General features: G+C 32.9%; 1 pseudogene; it reads right to left on the bottom strand.

The window, feature by feature from the left end:
- Positions 1–17287: 17287 nt before the first annotated feature.
- On the bottom strand, positions 17288–19297 carry LOC149578643 (protein neprosin-like; annotated as a pseudogene).
- Positions 19298–20796: the final 1499 nt, after the last annotated feature.

The following is a 20796-nucleotide window of genomic DNA, read 5'->3' as shown; positions in this document are numbered from 1 at the left end:
AATGCCCAAAACTTGTGAACAATAACTGATTAGGATAGTTGGGAAACCGCACTAGGTGACCAATTTACCTCTAAATTTGAAGGTGCAGATCCCTTGAATATATGATTTGTGATGAATTTTTTTATTCCTAATTCTAAAATGGGGTTTGTTCTTGACTAGAGAATAGGAGAGGAAAACCAAGTTAAGCCCAAATAGGAACTAACTTAGGCTAATATTTGGGTCTTAACACTAATCAAATTCGTAAATTCATACATCTTATGAACCCATAAAATTTGATGATGCAATAATGAACTCTATTTATGGACTAGATACTTAACCGAAAGCTTTTAACTCAAACGTTCTAGGAAAGAGACTGACCTCATCTAAAACACATAACTCAATTTTGCCAATAGATTAGAAAACAAAAGTGGGGCAGCAACTGGATTTTTCTAGGGACTTGGACATTCCATGTCCAAGCAAGGAATCCAAACTCTCAGGTCTAATAAAAATGAAAAGTGGCTACACAAAAAACTTAAGCTAGAAAAGTGAGGAAAACTAAACTAAAGAAAAATGAAAATGGGATCTAAACATAGCTATGATACAATACATGGGTTACATGTTTTCAATTTGAGATTTGATACAACTTCAAGTCCTAACCATTTTAGGTCAATGGTAGTACTTCACCATCCAGGTATCTCCAGTTTAAATGAATTGTTTTCAAAAGCTTGATAAATGATGAATGGTCTTTTCTAGAGTGTGTCAAATTTCCTATGCATGCCTTTTGGTGCCCTTCTTTTATCCCATAATAGTATAGTATCTCCTACCATAAAATTTTGTGGTCTGGTCTTCTTGTCAAAAAAATTCTTCACACGCATTTGATGTTGTGTGGTATGATCCACAATTTCTTCTCTTTCTTCCTCTAGCTTGCTCAAATATATGACCCTTTTTCTTTAGTCCATCTTTGTAAATTCCATCTTCAATCACTTTCCTCAATCTTCTAGTGGCCAATTCCAAGGGTAGGGGAAGATTAGCTTCTACTCCATAGACTAGTTCAAAAGGGGAAATTCCAATTGCCCTCTTTTGAGTCACCCTATCTGCCCAAAGTACTTCATAAATATTTTTGTGCCATGTCTTCTGATTATCAGATACTAGTTTCTTCACGATGTTCACCAAATTCTTGTTATTGGACTCAACTTGATCATTCCCTTGTAGAAAGTAGTCATTTGAGTGACTAATTGTTATGCCATACTCAAAGTAGAACTTAGTAATTTCAATTGAAGAAGATTATGATGCATTATCCATTACCCATTTAATGGATACACCAAACCTAACCAATATATTTTCTTTTATGAATTCACAAACTATTTTAGAAGTGGTTTTCTTGGTCACCTCTATCTCTACCCACTTCATAAAATAATCTATCATGGTGATGATATAAATGTGACCGATGCTAGATGCAAGCTTAATAGGACCAATGATATCAAGACCCCATTATTGGAATGGACCTTTGATTACCATAGGCCTAAGAGGTAATGCGTCTAACAGAGGTCTTCCTGTGAACATTTTTCATTTTTCAAAATTTTGACACCCATTGATAAGTGTCTTTAAATATTCTAGGCTAATAGTAGCATTGTCACAATATTTTAAAAGTAGTGACTGAAGATGAGAAATGTCTGCCACATACTTCATTGTGAAATGTCTCCAACAATTTCTCTTGTTGTTTTTATACACATCTGAGGAAAGTCTCATCTATGGATCTTTTATATAATCTATCGTCACATAACACATACTTTGCAACCTTCAATTTGAGATCTCTTCTTTTGTTTCATCGTCAATCCTTCAAGGCATTCACCTTATGTTAAGAGATATGTGATATTTTTGAACCAAGGATCTCGTAGACTCACAGCCAAAACAAATCGATTTTCCTTTGGTTCTTCGCCATTTCCATTTTCTACTATGGCTTTACATAATATATTACCCCTTACCAATTTTGTGGGTTTAACCTCAATGTCATATTCTTGTGTCTTTGCTACCCATGTCCCTCTAGTATTACATCCTACATCCTGTTGAGTCAACACATTCTTCACTGCCATGTTAAGTACATGAACCACAGAATGAAAATTTAAGATATAAAATCTGAATTTTTTTAAGGCTTTCACCATAGCGAAAGCATGCTTCTCAATTTTGGAATATTTTAGCTTATGGTTCTTCAGGGGTATGCTTATGAAGGCAACAAGGGCTTGAACTCCTTCTTTGTTATCTTGCATGAGAATTGCTAACAAGGTATGCTCAGAGGTGTAGCAATAGATTATGCAGTCTTTCTTATAATCCAGGTGGGATAAAATAGGAGAATTAGCTATAGTTTTTAAATATATTTAAAAGCTTGTTTTCTAGAATTTCTTCGCTTAAATGTTGGATTTCCTTTCATCATATCTACGATGCATGTGGCAACTTCAGAAAAGTTTGGAATGAATCTCCTAAGGAAGTTTACTTGAGCAAAGAAAGATTTAACTCTAGTCTTATTTATAGGGAGACTTAATCTTTGTATAGCTTTGACTCATTCTATATTTATCCTTATCCCTTCCTAAGACACTATGTGACCAAGAATTTTTCCTTCAGTCACACAAAAGTTTGACTTCTTAAGGTTCAGAGAGATCCCATGTTCTCTACATCTTTGTAACACTTTCCTCAAATCTCCCATGTGATCTTTCATCTTTTTTGAAAACACCATTAAGTCATCTAAATATATGAAAATAATCTTACCCTTCATGTCTTTTAAAGAAATTTCCATACCTTGTTGAAAAGTGGCATCAATATTGATGAGGCTGAAAGGCATTCTATAATACGTGAAAGTTCTCCATGGGGTAGTAAAAGCAGTTTTATGTTGATCTTTCTTTTCCACCTCAACCTAATTGTAGCCCAAGAAGCTATCAAGCATAGACATCATCTTTTCGCCTGCCACCGTTTGTAATAGATAGTCCATATTAGGGGTTGCATAATTTTCTTTAAGTGATGCTTGATTCTTCCTAGATGGCACTATGTTAGCTATCTAGGTGGAATGATGAATCACGTATATGATTCTTTCTTTGAAAATTTTATCTACTTCTCTGAATATGACATCAGTGACCTTTGGATTATAGCTTCTCTATTTTTGTCTAAAAGGAGCAACGTCTAGTTTTAAGGGGATTTCATGCTTGAATTCTCCATTCATAAGAATTTTCAAGTCTTCATCTCTCCATGCAAATACATCTCAATATTCAAAAATAGTTGCTTAGCTTCTTTCTTTTCTTCAAGTGTGCAACATTTCCCAATATTGATCATTTTGAGACTTTTTCTGCATCTGATGTTTATTCCTTCATATTTGCTAGTGGTAGGTCCTTTCTCTGCTCTCTTCTTCTTCATATAAGTATCATGGAGATTAAATAATTTCTCCAATGATACGAAGTAGGGTGGAATGATATTACCTTACAATTGGATGGTATCAGATTCCTTTTCCTTCTATTTCCTAGGGTGATCTTCTTGGCATTCACGTGAATCATATTCCTTAATACTTCTAGTGTTCTCTAGGAATAATTGTAAACAAATTTCATCTTCTAATACTTTTCAAGCTTCTATGTTGTTAGTCATGGAAGCTTTTGATACAATTTCCACCTAATATTTCTTATCTTTGAAATCTGGGTGATGAAGTAGTAGGAAGGCAAAGACTGGCAATGAATCTACTTTGTAATTCATTTCCCTTAGTACTAATTTGATGGAGAATGCATCTAGCTTTGCTATCTCATCCCATACCCTATTCCTATAATTTTTTAGCTTATGGTTTTTTTTATAGAGTACTGCCCTTTAATTTTGTGCAGGATGAGTTCTGCATCACCTCGAGCCTTCAATATTTTTATTCCTTTTTCTTTCGTGGCTATTATCTTGAGTAACAACTCCCATCAAATTTCAACGTCCAAATTGACAATGTTTATTTTTCTTCAATTGGATTTTGGATTTTCCTTTCTTTGACATCTTGGTCATCCATGACACCTTCAATGAACAACATGTAATTACCAAATTCTAATTCTTGGTAAAGGATTTGAGATTTGGGATCATCTGACTTCAAAACTATAAACTTATCTTTCTCTTCAGGTTCCAATTTCACTTTCTTACTTCCTATGGGTATCATAGGCTGAGACCAATTCAATTTTATTTCTCCTCCTAAGTCTCTACAAAAACCTCTACTTAGAAGAAAACCATAGCTGGTTGGAATGTCTGTGACTAAAATAGTCAGAAGTAACTTCTTTTTTGGGTGAGAGGCCAATGCTACTTGTGCATCTTTGATTTTTCCAAGAAATGGAACTTGTTTGGCATCCATGAAGAATAAATTAACACCTACCATGAAGTTTAGTGAGAGTAAGGTCTAGAGCCTTAGCCGCTAGGCATGGCATTATGTTATCTAAAGCACCCGAATCAATTATACAGTTGCTTAGTTTGCACCCGTTTATGTATAATGACATATAAAATGGGTTAGGCTTCTAACCAAGAAAGGTTCCCAAAATTGTAGATTCTTCTTGATCAAAAAAATTAGATGTTAAGGATTCATCTTCTTCTTTAGTCATGACATTATGATTTAGGTTTATATCATCTCCTTTGCAATAATTTACCAATCTTTTTAATTATGAGGGATGAGATTTTAAGTAGTCTATAGGGGAAATTTGAATCTTGGAATCTTTACAAAATTAAATGAAATCAAAAGAGATCTTTTCCTTACCCAACTAAAAAATCCTGGCTCCTTGATCAATATTACTAGCACTTGAAGTAGAAGCCTCATTACCACCCAGAGGATGACCCAAAATCTGATTCTTATTTTTATAGCTTCTGGTCAACATCGTATATGCAATCCCATAAATAGTAGCATAGCATTCACCTAGTCCTTATGAATCTGACTCGTATTCTAAAAATAAATTTCCAGAGTCACCATTTGAGTATGAATCTAACTCAGTTTTAGAAGCTACAACATTTAGCTCATTAGTGGATATCAACTGCATTATATGGGTTGTTTCATGAAAAATTTCATTATAATGATCCATGGATAAGTGAAAGACACACATATTCCCAATTTTAGGTTCTACTTCAATAGCTAGTCTCTATGGTAGACTAGTAACTTGTAGAGTTTTCCCATCAATATTCCTCCTAGGTTGATTTTGGAAATTTCATGGGTAAGTGTTATTGAATCTAGGGAGTTGCCTCTTAATAGAAACTAGTTCATTTGATAATTTTTGCAACATCTCATCAAAAAAAGTGGTGTTACTAGGACTTGCCTTGGTCTAAAACTCTCATTTCCACTTTCTGGCAGAGATCAAGTCATCCTCTAGTTCAACTGCTTTCTTCTAGGTGTCTACCAAGTCCATGGAACATGATCTCATTAGATCATAGTTAATATTTGGTGGCATCAAACTTATAAAGAAATTTTTAAAATTACTTGCAGTAGCTTTGTCAAAAGTAGGAATTCTATTAGTGATTTTATTGAAATTAGCAACAAAATCCCTCATACTTACAACACCTTATTATTATTATTTTTTATAGATGTCAATTGTGCCAACAAGGTGTGTTCATCTTCTGTAGTTTTGAATCTTATTTCAAAAACTATTCTCATCATATCCCAACTCATAATTGTGGCATTGTCCAAGTGATAAAACCAATCTTCTATGCTTTCTGTTAGAGTTTCCACAAATAGTCTCACAACTATGTCTTTGTATACTACTCCTAAGATACAAGTTGCTACAAAGAAGGCCTTGATGTGTTCATCAGTAGTAACTTTCCCATCACCTAAAAACTTGGGGAAGTTCTTTCTTGATCTAGATGCGAGTGGATGATATGACATGAAGTCCAATAGACCAATTGCTGTAGCCCAGGGAGTAGCCATAATTATTCTAGCAATGTATTGTAGAAAATTGACAATTGGAGGAGCAAATACTTGATGTAAAGCCAATACCTGACAAGTAGTGTGTGGAAATTTTTTATTTCTAGGAGTTGAAGATGGCCTGCTCCTTTTCTTCTTGTCACCCTTTCATTGAGGTGTTTCTAGGATGAGAAAACCAAGATTTGCAAGTTTTTCAAAAATAGGGTCTCCCCTACCTTGATCTTTGGTGCTTCTGAGGAATCTTCCTTGTTCTAGGATTCCTAATTACTCTAGCCTCATTTTTTATGCTCTTCAAATTCCTCTCCTCTAAGTATCTCTTTCTCATGCTTTGACTCTAACTTCTTCTTCTTCTAGTACTTGGCTAGCATTTCTATAGTGTTTTGCATTCCTCCTATATCTCTAGACAAATGTATTTAGGGACAAAAAGATATCTTCTTGGTCATCTTGGAATCCAAGGTTGGGTTGGAGTATGAGGAATATGTTTTCATGAGGTAGCATCATCTTTCTTCATGCTATGGCTCTTCTAGTCTAGTGACTGTTTGTCTCCCCAATAGAGTTGCCAAAAATCTATTCTTAAACAGATTGTTCTTTTCAATTTAACTCTTAAATGCCTAAAACTTGTGAATAATAACATATTATAATAGTTGGGAAACTACACTAGGTGATCAATTTCCCTTTGAATGTGAAGGTATAGCTCCCTTGAATTTATGATTTATAATGAATTTGTTTATTTATAATTCTAAAATGGGGTTTGTTCTTGACCAAAGAATAGGAGAGGAAAACTAAGTTAAGCCTAAATAGGAACTAACTCAGGCTAAGATTTGGGTCTTAACACTAATCAAATTTGTGAATTCATACATCTTATGAACCTACAGAATTTGATGATGCAATAATAAATTCTATTAATGGATTAGATACTTAACAAAAACCTTTTAACTCTAGCATGCAAGGAACTACCTTAAGAAATAATGCATAAAAGAATCCCCTTTAACCTCTAATAGGACTATTATTATCTTCAGTTTGTTGTATTGAATAGGGAAACAAAGCTTGGTTTGCTTCTTAACTCAATTCAACTCAAGGAGATATCTTCAACCATGATAAACAATTGAGAAATAAATAATTGATACATAACACATTCACTTTGTCTCCGCAACATGATATTTCACACCAAAAATTAGCTGACCTTTTCATTAATTTTCAAATGAGTAGATATAGGATCCAAGGTGATTGTTACAAAAAAAGGAACTAAACCGGTTCATCTCCTAAAAAGTGACAAATGACAAGGAGCCAATTATTAGTTACAATTTCACATCAAAATACAAAAGGGTAAGAGAAAGGTCACTTTGCCTTCTTTCCCTTTTCTAACTTTGCTTTATAGACCTTGGCTATGACAATGATTAGAATAAGCTCTTTGTTTCTGTGAACATGAACATTGGTGTATCTCAAGAGCTAGTTGGAGTGTTCTCTAGCTAGGTTTTTAATTGCATCCAATTGCTCTTGTGTTTTCTCCATTGCCACGTGTATACACCTACTAAGTCATTGGATATTCAACAATCTATTCTGATGATTAGTAGATTTCTCTATTAGATTATTCAGATAACTAGAAAAAATATTTTGCATGACAACAACTCCCACTACTCCTTTCCCTAGTCCATTGGTTTGGGAGTTAGTGTGTAGGCCTTTTAGCAATTCATAGTTCTTGTCTTGTTCCTCTTTAACTTTGCTCTCTATTTCTTTTAATCCTTCCTCTACCATCGAAATCATTTCAGCTTTGAATTGCAAGCTCTGTTTCCATTCAAACAAGGGCTCATATCCTTTTGGTAGAATCTTTGCTTCCATTACTTCTTTACCCTTCATTTGGATGACCATTTTCAAGAGGGTGATGCAATCTTCACTCTTTTCCTTTTCTATTGACAGAGTAGCCTAGTTGGCCAAGATTTTATCCTTCTTTTTTTCAAGCCTTAGCATTGCATTACCAAGTTTCTTTATGACTAAAAGTCCTTCCAACTTGAGTTTTTCACTCCACTCCCTACCAATTTGGCTAAAGTTCTTGTCTTCTTGTAGCTAGGAGGTGAAAACCTGAATGTTTGTGGCTGTGGGGTTGCTGGTAGGTAGTACTCCCAAAATAATTGCTAGCAGAGTAATTAGTTTCCCGATGAAGTAGTTAAGTTCATGGATCTCCACCTTCATCTTAACTTTGGCAAGCTTGAGACCTTTGAGCTGTCCTTCTATCACTTAGTTTGTTGATTTTCATAGACCCACCTTGGTGTCATGCTTAACTTCTCCAAGATCCAAAGATTGTAATGTGGAGTCATCTATGGTTAGATCTTCAATTCTACCTTCTTTGTTGGGCTTGTATATCTCCATTTTTAGTTAGGTGCATGATATCTAGGTCTCAACCAAGGATGGATAAAGTCTTCTGCTTATTCACTTTTATCAATGTCAGTCTAGAATGGATGGAAAGAGACAAAGTCTCTTTGTTTGGAGCTCCCTCTCCTTTCCTTTTCCTCTTTTTGTTTAAGGTATTCTCAAGCCATGAGTGGATACCAATTACCTTAGATAATGTCCCTAGTGTATTTGCATTGAACATTTTCCTCTTAACATGTGTCAATAAATTTGAAGCTGAAGAGAAAGGATTCTTTGGAGCTAGGGAAATGAGCTTTGGAGTTTTAGATACTTTCTTTGCTTTAGATATTTTCTCCATTTCAAATGTTTTCCTTGCTACTTCATCTAACTCTGTAGATTCACTTTCACTACTCCCACCACCTCCAAGATCAACCACTTGTATTTGGGGGCTACTTGGTAGGATCAATGTGGCACTTATAGATGGGATTGGAATATTATGGGGTGAGAGAGCCATCGTGACTACACTGTCCTTTAATTCTTCTACCTTCTTCTTCTCAGTCTCTATCTCCATTGTAATCACTAGAAGTGAACCATCCTAACAAGTTTTATCAAGTGGGATGTTCTTGTTAGGAGGTTGATCACCTCCTTCAATTGGTTGAGTGGGTCCATAAGTGAGATATATGATTGTGCTTGAAGCACCACTTTGAGAAGATGAAGTTGCTGCTACATTTGGGGAGGATTAGGTGGGGGCACCTTTGCTCCTTCTTTTCCATGCCATGGTCCACTCAACCCACTTTTTGGTCCTCTTATAGATTCTATCCATCATTATGTGTAGATCTTATATAACATCTTTGAAAGTTTCAGAGTTCATGGGAGTATTCCTCAACTTGGTCAACTAAGTATTGCTATACATATTTCGACCATCATCCTCAATTCCATCTACATCTATGTTTACCTTATAAATCTTCACTTGATCATCTATCAATCTTGTGAAGGTTTAGTAACGACTCTTGAATTCATCTTTGTAATTAGCCCAATAATATTCAATTATGGTGATATGCCTTATCACACTCCCAATTTGTAGGACATCTCTAGCATACCCCTTGGGATCAAACATAGGCCTCAAGACTTCATACATATTTAGCTTGTACTTCTTTTCAAACAACTTCATCATGTTCTTGGCATCTGAATGGGTGTCACAACTGAAAGATCCAACCCTCACAAGGAATTCATATCCCTTCTTCTTTAGGCTTCCACTTAGGACATTCACCTGTAAAGCTTTTCAGATAATCTTGATTAGTACTCACTTACCTCTTGTGCTCAATCAATATAGTGTGTGTCTAAGCATATAACTTGAACCAAAAAGAAATATTTCTCAACAAAATTTAGGGCTTCTACTTCACCTCTCAATCTGTGTAGAAGAAACAAAATATCAATTATCTTTGGTTTGAGATTGGTCCTGAATAATATTTTGGGAAATTTTCTCTTGTCACTTCATGGCATTTGGAACCATGTTCATATGATCTCCTTCCTCCATATCATCTTCTTTGCTGAGAATTATGAGATGACCCCACCAATAGTCAAGTCAGAGAACTCCTCTCGCTTTGGCACGTGAAGAGAATTTACCACCATTTGCCTATCAATTGAAATCAACACAGTGTCATGCGATAGAACTATTTTCTTGGTTTCCTAGATTGTAATCATGAATACATTCATAAATGAGTTCTGGGGCTTGGATTGCAATCAGAAAGCCAATTGCTTTGACTAAACCACATCCTCAAAGTTTCTTAGTGATAGGTTGAATTCATTCAGATTTCACCCTCCTTTGGAAATCCAACATATCATAGAAATAGAGGAATGTATCTTTGAAATTTTGTAATTGAGACTTGATTCTAGTCAAACCATCGAAACTTGTGAATTTGGTGGCCATAACATATGAATGAGATTTTGAATTGAAAGAGTGAATAAGACAACAAATATAATAGTTACTGGCTTTCAAACCATTATGTGTATTGATAGAATGAAAAATTAAAGAAACAAGGTAACTCCTTTAACTACTTGTGTTTTTATATATAAGAATTTTGATTCATCCATTATACTTTAGAATTTGTGCTATACGAGTGAAATTTAAGGAAATAATCGTTAGAGAGTAAATGTAAAGACTCAATGGATATTTAAAAGTCTTTTCACTATTTCGTTGGGTATTATGATAAATTTATGTAAAACCATTATTTACTTTTTCATTTTCCTTTAAGTTTCAAAAAGTTGCCATTGGGGTACTTCATTGATGAAAGTTTGCCAAGTGAGATCCTAACCATATATTCTTCTCACAATGGCCCAGTTCATTCTAAAATCATTCAGACATGCACTAAATCTAGTATGGGGGCCAAATCTACTTGTTGACTTGATTTTTCTTGTACAGTCAGAAAATTGCTTGTATGGGTTGGAAATTTGCTAAGGAGTAGGCAACTTTTTTTTTTGCCAATGCTCTTTTATTGATTGAATCTTTGACAACTACATTTTTGGCTATTAAGGATGTTTAGTTAAGGTGTACAGATCCATTTGAGTGTCACTTAACTTCTTATTTTTAATTTTTATCTCTTTTGTGGAAAAATGTCTTCATGGGTTGGAAACCTGTCAGGGACAAAACAATTTCAGGTTTTCTACCAAGGCTTAGTATTTGAGTGATAACGAATCCAAATCATGTTTAGGAGTCTCATCTTAAACTCAAGCATCAATTCACTTTTAAAATGTAGCTTTTTGAATCTTCTTAAGCAAAACATGCCTCCTAGTGAACCTTCATGGAAACTTGCCTTCATGGATTGGAAACCTGCCGAGGAGAAGGTGAGATGATATTTTCTACCAGTGCTTATTTATATTAACCATTAATATGCCATTAAAAAATAGAGAACATGCTTCATCTGTAATGAGTGAAATTTAATCTCTATTGAATTGGATACTAACTTACATGACAAATTACAAGATTAAAACAACCACCCACTCGTTTATGGAGAAAAAGAAGGCGTATTGGGAAAATTTGATAGAGATCACCTAGCATTTAAGAAGGTAGACCTAGACTCAAACATTTTGAGAAAGAGACTGATCTCATCTAAAACACAAAACTCACTTTTGCCAATAGATTAGAAAAAAAAAGTGGGGCAACAGATATGTACTAATGGCTTGGAAATCTTGAATTTGTATCACTTTATAGGAAAATATATGCTCTTCTACTGTCTTTCCTATTTGTGGGGTTACAACTAATTTTTAGAAGCCACACTTAAATTAAAAATGAAGATAGAATTCATTAACTTGCATTCAAATCTCTCTTCTTCCAATGTGGGTGAGCATCCCCTCAAGAGGATCACTTTTCTAACAAGTTTAAGGAATTAAATGAGGATTGAACTAACTTTGATTAGTATTAGCTCTCTTCATAACTATTTATTTTCTCTTTACACTACTCCCCACATAATTTGGTCATTCTTGACTCTCATAGAGAAGTATATCAATATAAGGGATTTATGGATGCATAACGATAAAGCTCACCAACAAAAAATTCTCCAAGTTCATCCTCATATATGTTACACATGGCTGCTATTATTTGTGTCATATTGTCATAAATTTGGGATTTCAAGTTAGAATTAATTGACTAAATACTGAAGGTATAAATTTTGAAACAATAGGTCATGTAGAAGAAATTAAAAGTAGAAGGCATAACATACTAACTTTGTATATGTTGGTTTACTCATCACTATAACAATATTATGTGTTACACATGAGACTCAACATTATATGTAAGAACAAAGTTTAATTGAATTTTGATTCTCTCTTTATCTTTGTGTGATATTCTTGATAGAGTACATGCATAGTGGCAGAGTGATTAAAAAGGCAGATGTGTATAGCTTTGGGGTTCTTCTCCTTGAACTTTTGAGTGGGAACTATCCAACCAATCTGATATTCATAGAGAAAGGGCTACATTTTTTTGGATGGGTAGCTCTCTCTGTCTCTCTCTATCTATGTGTGTGTGCAACACTTATATCAATTTACATTAGAAACAATTAAGGATAATTATGGATATCAACTTATATCAGCAACACTTATGTCCTCAGGGGTCCATTCACTTTCGACAGTTATTCTACTTTTTATAAGTGATATGTGGAATGTGTGTATCAAAAATTCAAAATGCAGAGATAAAAATATGTGATGCAGGTAATGGCATACAACATCTTGGGAACAAGGGCCATTGTTAATAAATTTAAATAAATAGATTACCTCTAAGCTAAGCCTCCAATAAGTGATATTGCCCCTTTTTCCCCAGCATTCAATCATTGAAGGACACCTCTTAGCATGTCAGAACATTCTTTAGCTTTGCATTACCAGTCAGAGTCGTATGGAAAGAGAATTGTTTGAAGTGTCAATGTTGATGAACAATATAGGCAGTTGAGAATCCTAGTTAAGTATTCTGTATATTTTAAAAATTTTCTAATACACTTTATCTTAGTTTAATATCTTTTTTGGAAGGTCTAAATTTTGATTGGAGCTAGTGTTATTACATACTATGTATGTTCTAAACTCTAATTTACACAATAATAACCATTTTCTTGCATATCTTTCTAAATATGTAATGTCATGTTCATGTTCCTAATAGATAAAAACATGTTAAGAAATTTGTCACGAACCTTAAGGCTCAAGAAAAAAATGTTATTTTGGAACAATGTTAATGATAAGAATCTTCCTCCTTAACCATACTACTCCAACCAAAAAAGGTCATCCTGAACAATGAAGAGAAAAAATTGTGAAAAAAGGAAAATGGAGAAGAATATATATGACTCAGAGTGGAGATTATTTTAGAATCATATCATCATCTGGGCAAATCTGGAGGAGGAGGTTCTATTCTTTTCAATTTACTTGGCTCGTTCTCTATAAGAAAAACCATCACCAATCCCCAAGTTATATGGACATTGAGGTGGCAATGCATCAATCAAGCTCTTGCCCATCCAAAATAAATATATTTAGAGTTCCAAGCATTATGAAATGTTGATTACATTAATACAATTGATGTAGAACATAGGGATAGATTTTTATGTTTACAAAATATAGTCATTATTCATATATATATATATATATATATATATATATATATATATATAAATCCAGCAAAAAATGTTTTTTATTTAAGGAAGAAAACAAAATCTTTATTTTATTTTTATTTTTATGACATACAAAACTCTCATGCCATACTATAGTTATGCCATGGTGTTGCTGATATTATCAGTAGTTTGCAAGCTGAGGGTGATTTTGGATTAGAGTGTTTTTACAAGAAAACATCTCATCCTTGTCCAAGAAAATGAAGGTGGAACCCCCAGTATGGTTTTCTTTTAGGACCAATGCATGAGAAAAAGACACAAAAGCATCCATGCAACATGCTTGTAGTGCCTATTTATAGTTTGTTTTTCCATTAGATTTACCAAACTATGTTTATACCTATTTCATGGATGCGTTAGTTTGAAGGATATTATTTTATAATTTGGACTAGAGATATATTAATGATGATTACTTAGTTGAATATATTTCATGTGTTGTTTAATAATTATGGTTACTAGTGCATTAATGATGCTTTAATGATTTGTAGTTAATAAATGTGATTCCTTTCATAGCAATGTCAGATGATGCTTTAATGATGATTACTTCATATTCATAATAGTGCATTATTTTATCTAAGTATTTGATGTTTGACTTATAATTATTATGTTACTTACCCCATACTTTCATGTGTATGGTGCATGTGCCTATTTTATCTTTCTATTTGTTGTGTTTGATGTGGTTAAGGGAGGAAGTTGTAGTCACCTGCTAGTCGGAATCTACACAGTGTACCACTCCATTGCTTGTTTAGTTTAAATATATCTATATACATGTGCATGCTTGTCTTTTATGCGAAATGTAGGTACCAAACATCGACTTCCCTAAATTGCTAGGATAAGCATGCCCTTTCACAATAACTCAATGGTACGAATGGAGAGATAATGTTTAGGTCCAATCCCAACCATACCCTAAATACTTATCTTGTAAGGAGGACTCGTAATTGACTTTCCACCTTTTTTAAACCCATGAGTTTATCTTTGTTTGTGTTGTTTGATTTTGAGCTTTGGTTTGTTTTGATAATGTTGCTTTTATGTGGATTTTGCTATGTGATTTATTTGGTAAATGATTTAATTATAATATTTTGGTTAATCATATAATTAAATATTATTTGATTAAAAAGAAAATATTAAGGCATGATAATATTTAATTAATTAAAAAAAATTAAATATCTGCTTTAATTTAAAAGTCTTAATTTAGAAGTCTAAATTTAGAAAAATTAGTTGAAGAGAAAGTAGAATATGATGTTAATTATTAATTAATTAATTATGTACTTCAGTTAATTTTTTTTTTTTTAAAAGTTTAATTTAAGAAGTTGGACAAAAAGAGAATCAAAATATTAAAGATTTAATATTGCTTTATTATAATTATTTATTTAATAATAATTAAATTAGAGTTGCATTTAAATAATGAGCTTTAGTTATTATTATTAATTTAAATAATAAACTATGCTTTAATTAGTGCTTGTACTAATTAATAAACTGGAGGAAAATAAAATATAAAAGAATGAAATTTAAAGATAAAGTTATAGTTCTAATTGTGGCATAGTTATACTTATTTAATTTAATGATAATTATTTAGGATTTTTATTTTAATAATAAACTCTAAATAATGTTATTAATTAAATTAATAAATATATTATTAAAAACACTTCGAAAAATTAATTAAAGAGAAAGCTAATTATTCAAATTAAGATATTTTATAATTAAATATCTAAAAGAGTTGTGCATGAAAAGGTAAAAAGTTAATAGAATAATAAACAATAATTGATTAGGGAGTTCCCTCTTGTGATTGGACAATCAGAGGGGAGAACTCTTTATCAGAGATCTAGAGCTCATTTTTGCAATTACATAGGTTTTAGGGAGTAAAATTCAGAATTGGATCAAAAGAATTGTTGAAGGTTTCAGAGGGTTTGGATTTGCATGCATTCATAGATTGTCTCAGATTTTAGCTGTAGTTTTGAGGTAGGGTTTGAAAATCCATTATAGAATTTTATTGAAAGATCTATCTACTTCATATCTTCCTAGGTGTTTTCATATTTCTTATTAATTTACTGTATTGATTGTTGAATAAAAAATTGTGTTGTAGATTTTGAAAAAGGAAAACTTATTAATCAAGAAAACTTGACTGAGAAAAATTATAGAAAAACTATATTAAATTATTGTGGTTTTATTCTTATAAACCCCTTTCTAATATAATGAAAATTTGATTATTGAAAATTGGAATAAAACAATAAATTGAACAATTAGGGTTTCACTTTTAAATTTGTCATTAGAACTATGTGATTATCATGAATTTTCTAAATATAGATGAATATTCTTCTTACATCTAAAATAATTTAATTGCAATGTTTATTTGAAAAGCAAAAGATTAATTGAGAGGAAAACCCATTGTAACTAAATGTATACATGCATGTGAAAACAAATATGTTAAAAATAGAAAGCTAAGTATAGTATGGTCACATGCATGTGAAAACATATATACTAAAAATAGAAACTAAGTATAGTATAGTTGGATGCAAGTGAAAAAAAAATGCTAAAAATAGGAAGCTAAGTGTAGTATGGTTACAAACATGTGAAAACAAATATACTAGAAATATAAACTAAGTATACTATAGTTACATGCATGTGAAAACAAATATGCTAAAAATAGAAAACTAAATATAGTATACTTGCATGATTTGAGAGATCAAAGACGTGAAAATACTAATTGCATGTTTATTTTTATTTTATAAAAATATAATTTTTTTTTCAGATTTATTTATTTAAAAAAATTTTAAAAAATAATAATCATTAATTAATTTAAAAAATTAAACTATTATTATTTATTTAGTTAAAGTGAATGTTAGTAATATTGGTGATTCTTTAAGTCTAGTCAAACTCTTAATTGCATATAAATAATTTTTATATTTATTAATGCAAGAGGAAAGTTAGTAAATAAATATTTATAACTTTATTATATTTTAAGGGAAGTTGTGGTAGAGTTCACTTTGTAATCATTTAGTTAATAACTATTTGACTTTATGAGAGAAACTATAAATAATTAAATTAAATTTATAATTTTATCTCTAGTTGCATTATGAATTAAAGGAAAAGTAAATATTAATATTGGACTTAAATAGAAGTCAAATTAATATTTAAAAAATGAAATTGATATTACTATGTAATCTAATAATATTCATTTCTGTTATTAATTAAATAATTTATGATTTAAGATTTTATTTTTTACGCAAAAAGTGGCAAGCCATTGTAATTTTTTTATTAAAATTGATTCAAAAAGGTCAACTAGGAAAGAATCAGTGAAGAAAACCTAGCTTCATCCCTTACAAACATAGATTTTACATAATTTCATGGAACTATTGACAAAGTATAATTACAAAAGGGTGAAACAATTACCACTCGATGATATACTTATCAGTGAACAAAGACTGATGGTCATCATTTTACAACAAAAAAACCCAATAACAACTGATTCCTTAAGAAGTTACGATTCAAACAACATAGCAATCTAAAAAGACAAAAAAAGGCCCGAAGTCATTCTTCCATATCATCATAGCCATAGAGAGGTTTTCTGTCACATACAGAAGCATCATGAACACTAGTTGGGTTGGTGATAGAGACATTCCAGTCCTCACCATAATCACACACATTACCCCAACTAGAACATGCCCCTACTGAAGAGATAGGTGACCAATCTGAACCAACATGAAACGTTAAGAGTGAAGGGATAATAGCTATAAAAATAGAATTCCATTCATTCTAGTCTTCAGTTTAAGGATTCACATTACCAGTGCAAGGCCCTTGAGGATGAGTCAAGTTCAAAACCCATTGTAGGTCAACAAAAGCATATCCATTATAATGAACCATGTTAATCATCTTCAAGGAGAAAACATGAAATATGAAATAATAGAGTGGGTGTTGTTTACTAAGGGCACCTTGAGTTGCCCCCTAGTCCACCAAAATAGAAATGGTTACCCCAACCACTATTATAGATATTGTGAATGTTATAACAGTTGGTGTGGTCTGCTAAAGTTGACATGGCATCAATAAGTCTCAAGCTATTATCAACATCCACAAGCTCTATATTCTGAAAGTAACTTACTCTACCAAATCCTTCATCTAAAAAATAAACACTTCCCATTTGAGTGGAGGTATGCTTTGCTCCTAGCTCTGAATTGACCACCTCACCACACCCCCCCCCCCCCCGCCACACCATTCCACCATGCTTGCATGGTCTTTAAGATGACTAAAATTTTTAGAAGGCCAATACCCCACCAATGTGCTATCCGCAAACTCCATCCACCAATTCCCTTGTTTAGGATCCTTCCAGATGAGCATGGTGATATCATACTAAGTGCCAGAGAATTTTGAAATAGGTGATATGGCAGCACCAATTGCAATCTTGTTGTTGGTCTGCACAAAGCCAGAACATAAAAGATTGTAGCAGCTAGTTTCCTTGTATGAATAAGTCATCCAATAAGTGAATAATCTAGGCCTGCTGTCACCATACAGTTCAGGGTTGACCTGCCAACCCGCTTCAATGCTGTTGAGATCCCAACCATCAAATGATCTAGAGAGAATCCAAATCTGAGATAAGCTAAACTCTCCCATAGTTTTAATCTTTGGTGACCACACATTTATAGTGGCCTTTACACCATAGTATTCTTCTCCTTGCACATAGGCTATTGTATGCTCATGCCCATTTCCATTGATAATATCTGGCTTTTGAGAAAATCTCTTAGACACGTGTGATCTTCTTCCATATTTCTAAGGTGATTCAGCTCTCATGAGATCTTCCTCAATTGTTCTTCTCACCAAAATTGTTCCTTCTGGACAATATCCACTAGGCTTCCATGTCTGGATAGTGTGTATACTACTAAAACTTGTTCCATTGACCCTTCCAGGAAACCTAGAAGGCCTCTCTGGAAGATCCTTGATCTTATGGTCCTTAAGTAGTGGGTGATCAAATGCTAGTTGTTTGTGAAGGAAAATGCAATCTATGATATCTCCATCTAGACTTTGTATGCTTTTGATGGCAAGTTTGTTTATTTTTCTCAAATGCTTCTGAATCATGTAGAGTTTCCTACTTCTCCTTGACCATGGATGAGTAAAGTTATATCTCCTCATCCCAGATGAATTAATATTGAGCTCAGTAGAACCTTCCTTTCCATCAACAAAAAAAAATGCAACAAATACCAAAATGAGAAGTAAGTGTATATGAGAAATATGTTAGCAAGTAATACTAATCTATTAAGAGAACAAAGCATTAACTAGCATAAAAATCATAACATATATGAGAGACAAAGTGAAACCCTCAAATGAGAATATGAGCCATAGAATGGCTCTCCCAATGAGGATGGTCACTTGATTTAGGGATGAGTCTATTTTCTTAGATTTGGTATGTATGCTCAAGGTTCTCAAAACTAGCTTCAATGGAGATGGATGGGTAATGATAAATTGGTAGCCTTGTGAGCTCTCAATTTGACATTATAAGGGTATGGTTTAAAGGCTTTGTTTCTCGAACTAGCATTATAACTTTAACTCAAGGATTGTGATGAAATGGCTTGGGAGGGGATTCAATTTATAGGCTAAGGGCTTGAAGGTTTGAGGGCTAAGATGTAAGGATGGGGAAAAGCTTATGGAGGGCTCAGATTGCATGAGAGGAGAGCACATGGATTGTGCTTCCTTAGAGCCAATCAGAGAGTGACACATGTCACAAGGTGAGTGGATGGAGGAAAGGGCAAGGATGAGTCAACAAAGGAGGCTCAAGGGATAATATCTTCAGAAAGACCCTTCATAAATTTAATTAATGATGCCTTTAAAGATAGCTAAATAGGATTACTAAAGCAGTGTAATCAAATTTAGGTGTCTACAATAAGATCTTCCAAGAACATGATCTCTTTATGGGTGCTACTCTAATGAAGGCTACCTCCATAATAGTAGCAATGGATGGATATTACTTTGGCCAAATTTCCCTAGAATCCTCCTCTTCCTGCGACTAGGTAGTCTTATCAAGGTTGATTAAAATTTTAAGAGTATCATACTTTTCAATTATGGGTACTGATGAAATGATGAGTGTAATAGCCCATCACAACCCATGTTTGAAAGGGAGTCAACAACTTGATTTCCCTTCCTTAATGTATGCAATATGCAAACACCATGACAATTATCTAAGAGCCTCCAAATTTGGATGAGGATGTATTTTAATTTCCAAGAATAATTTTTTCTATGAATACAAGCATTTATAATTATAGAAGAGTCACCCTCAATATGCAACAGCCAAAAATTACCTTGTTTGGCTAAAACGAGACCAACTAGCAGAGCCTAGGCTTTTGCAATATTATTTGTACCAATAGGAAAAGGGGAAGTTATAAGTGCCACAACTTTTCCATTAGAGTCTATAATGCATGCACCCAGACCGAAATTTTTAGGATTGCCTCTTGATGCACCATCAAAATTCAGTTTCCAATATCCCACATCTGGGGATCTCCAAATTACATTTCTTTGAGATAAGGGAGAAGAAGTTGTGTTATTGATTTTCCAACCATCATAAATAAAAATTTCCATTTCTAAATCACTTGAGAGTCCCAAGAGGTAACAATAGGATTAAATTTTGAGTTTCTCAGACTTGTGTTTGTCACCTCCGATACAAATCTTTCAATTCTTTCCAAAAAAATTTCTAAGGAATTAGATTCTTTTTTGAAAATAGGCTTATTCTGTTCCCACCATATAGCCCAAACAACCAATGCTAGAATACATTTCCATAGATTTGAAAATAAAGAGTTTGAATAAAGAACTTGACAAGCTTGAAAGAGATCCCAAAGATTATTTTGGAGTGGAGTACTATAATTTAATTTGTTCAAAATGAAGCTCCAACACTGATAAGAAAATGGGCATGAGAAAATGATATGATCCACTGATTTTTCACAATCATTACATAAAACACAGTTAAAAGATGGGGCAATATGCAGTCTATTCAATCTGTCACTAGTCAAGATCCTATGTTTTAATGCAAGCTAAGAAAAGCAACCCGCCTTTGGAAGCACAATATGGTTCCAACAAAATGTATATTCTCTATTAACAACTTTATTCGATACATAGCATGATTTAAGATTATTTTAATTAATAACATGATAATATTGCATGATATTTTATATATGCAAGAAGATTGAATATTTAAATACTTATTGTTTCAAATAAGTATAATAGCATAACAATTTATATTAACATGGATATTCTTACTTTATTTCTAACACATCCTTGTGACCCAAACCAAACAAGAGAAATTAGTGGAATTAAATCATGAGGCTGAAAACTATGTGCTTTCTAATATTCTATTTATAGTCTTGTGATGTTTATTTTCTTGATAGTTTTTCTTTATGGGTTGTTTAGTTGGTCAAGTTAGGATGTGAACTAGAGGCATTTTTGAGATTT

The sequence above is a fragment of the Cupressus sempervirens genome, chromosome 1, assembly GCF_028749045.1.
Source record: "Cupressus sempervirens isolate cs-2001-9-10 chromosome 1, ASM2874904v1, whole genome shotgun sequence".
Lineage (NCBI taxonomy): Eukaryota > Viridiplantae > Streptophyta > Pinopsida > Cupressales > Cupressaceae > Cupressus > Cupressus sempervirens.
Note: the sequence above shows the minus strand (reverse complement) of the source record. Positions and strands in the feature narration are given on the sequence as shown.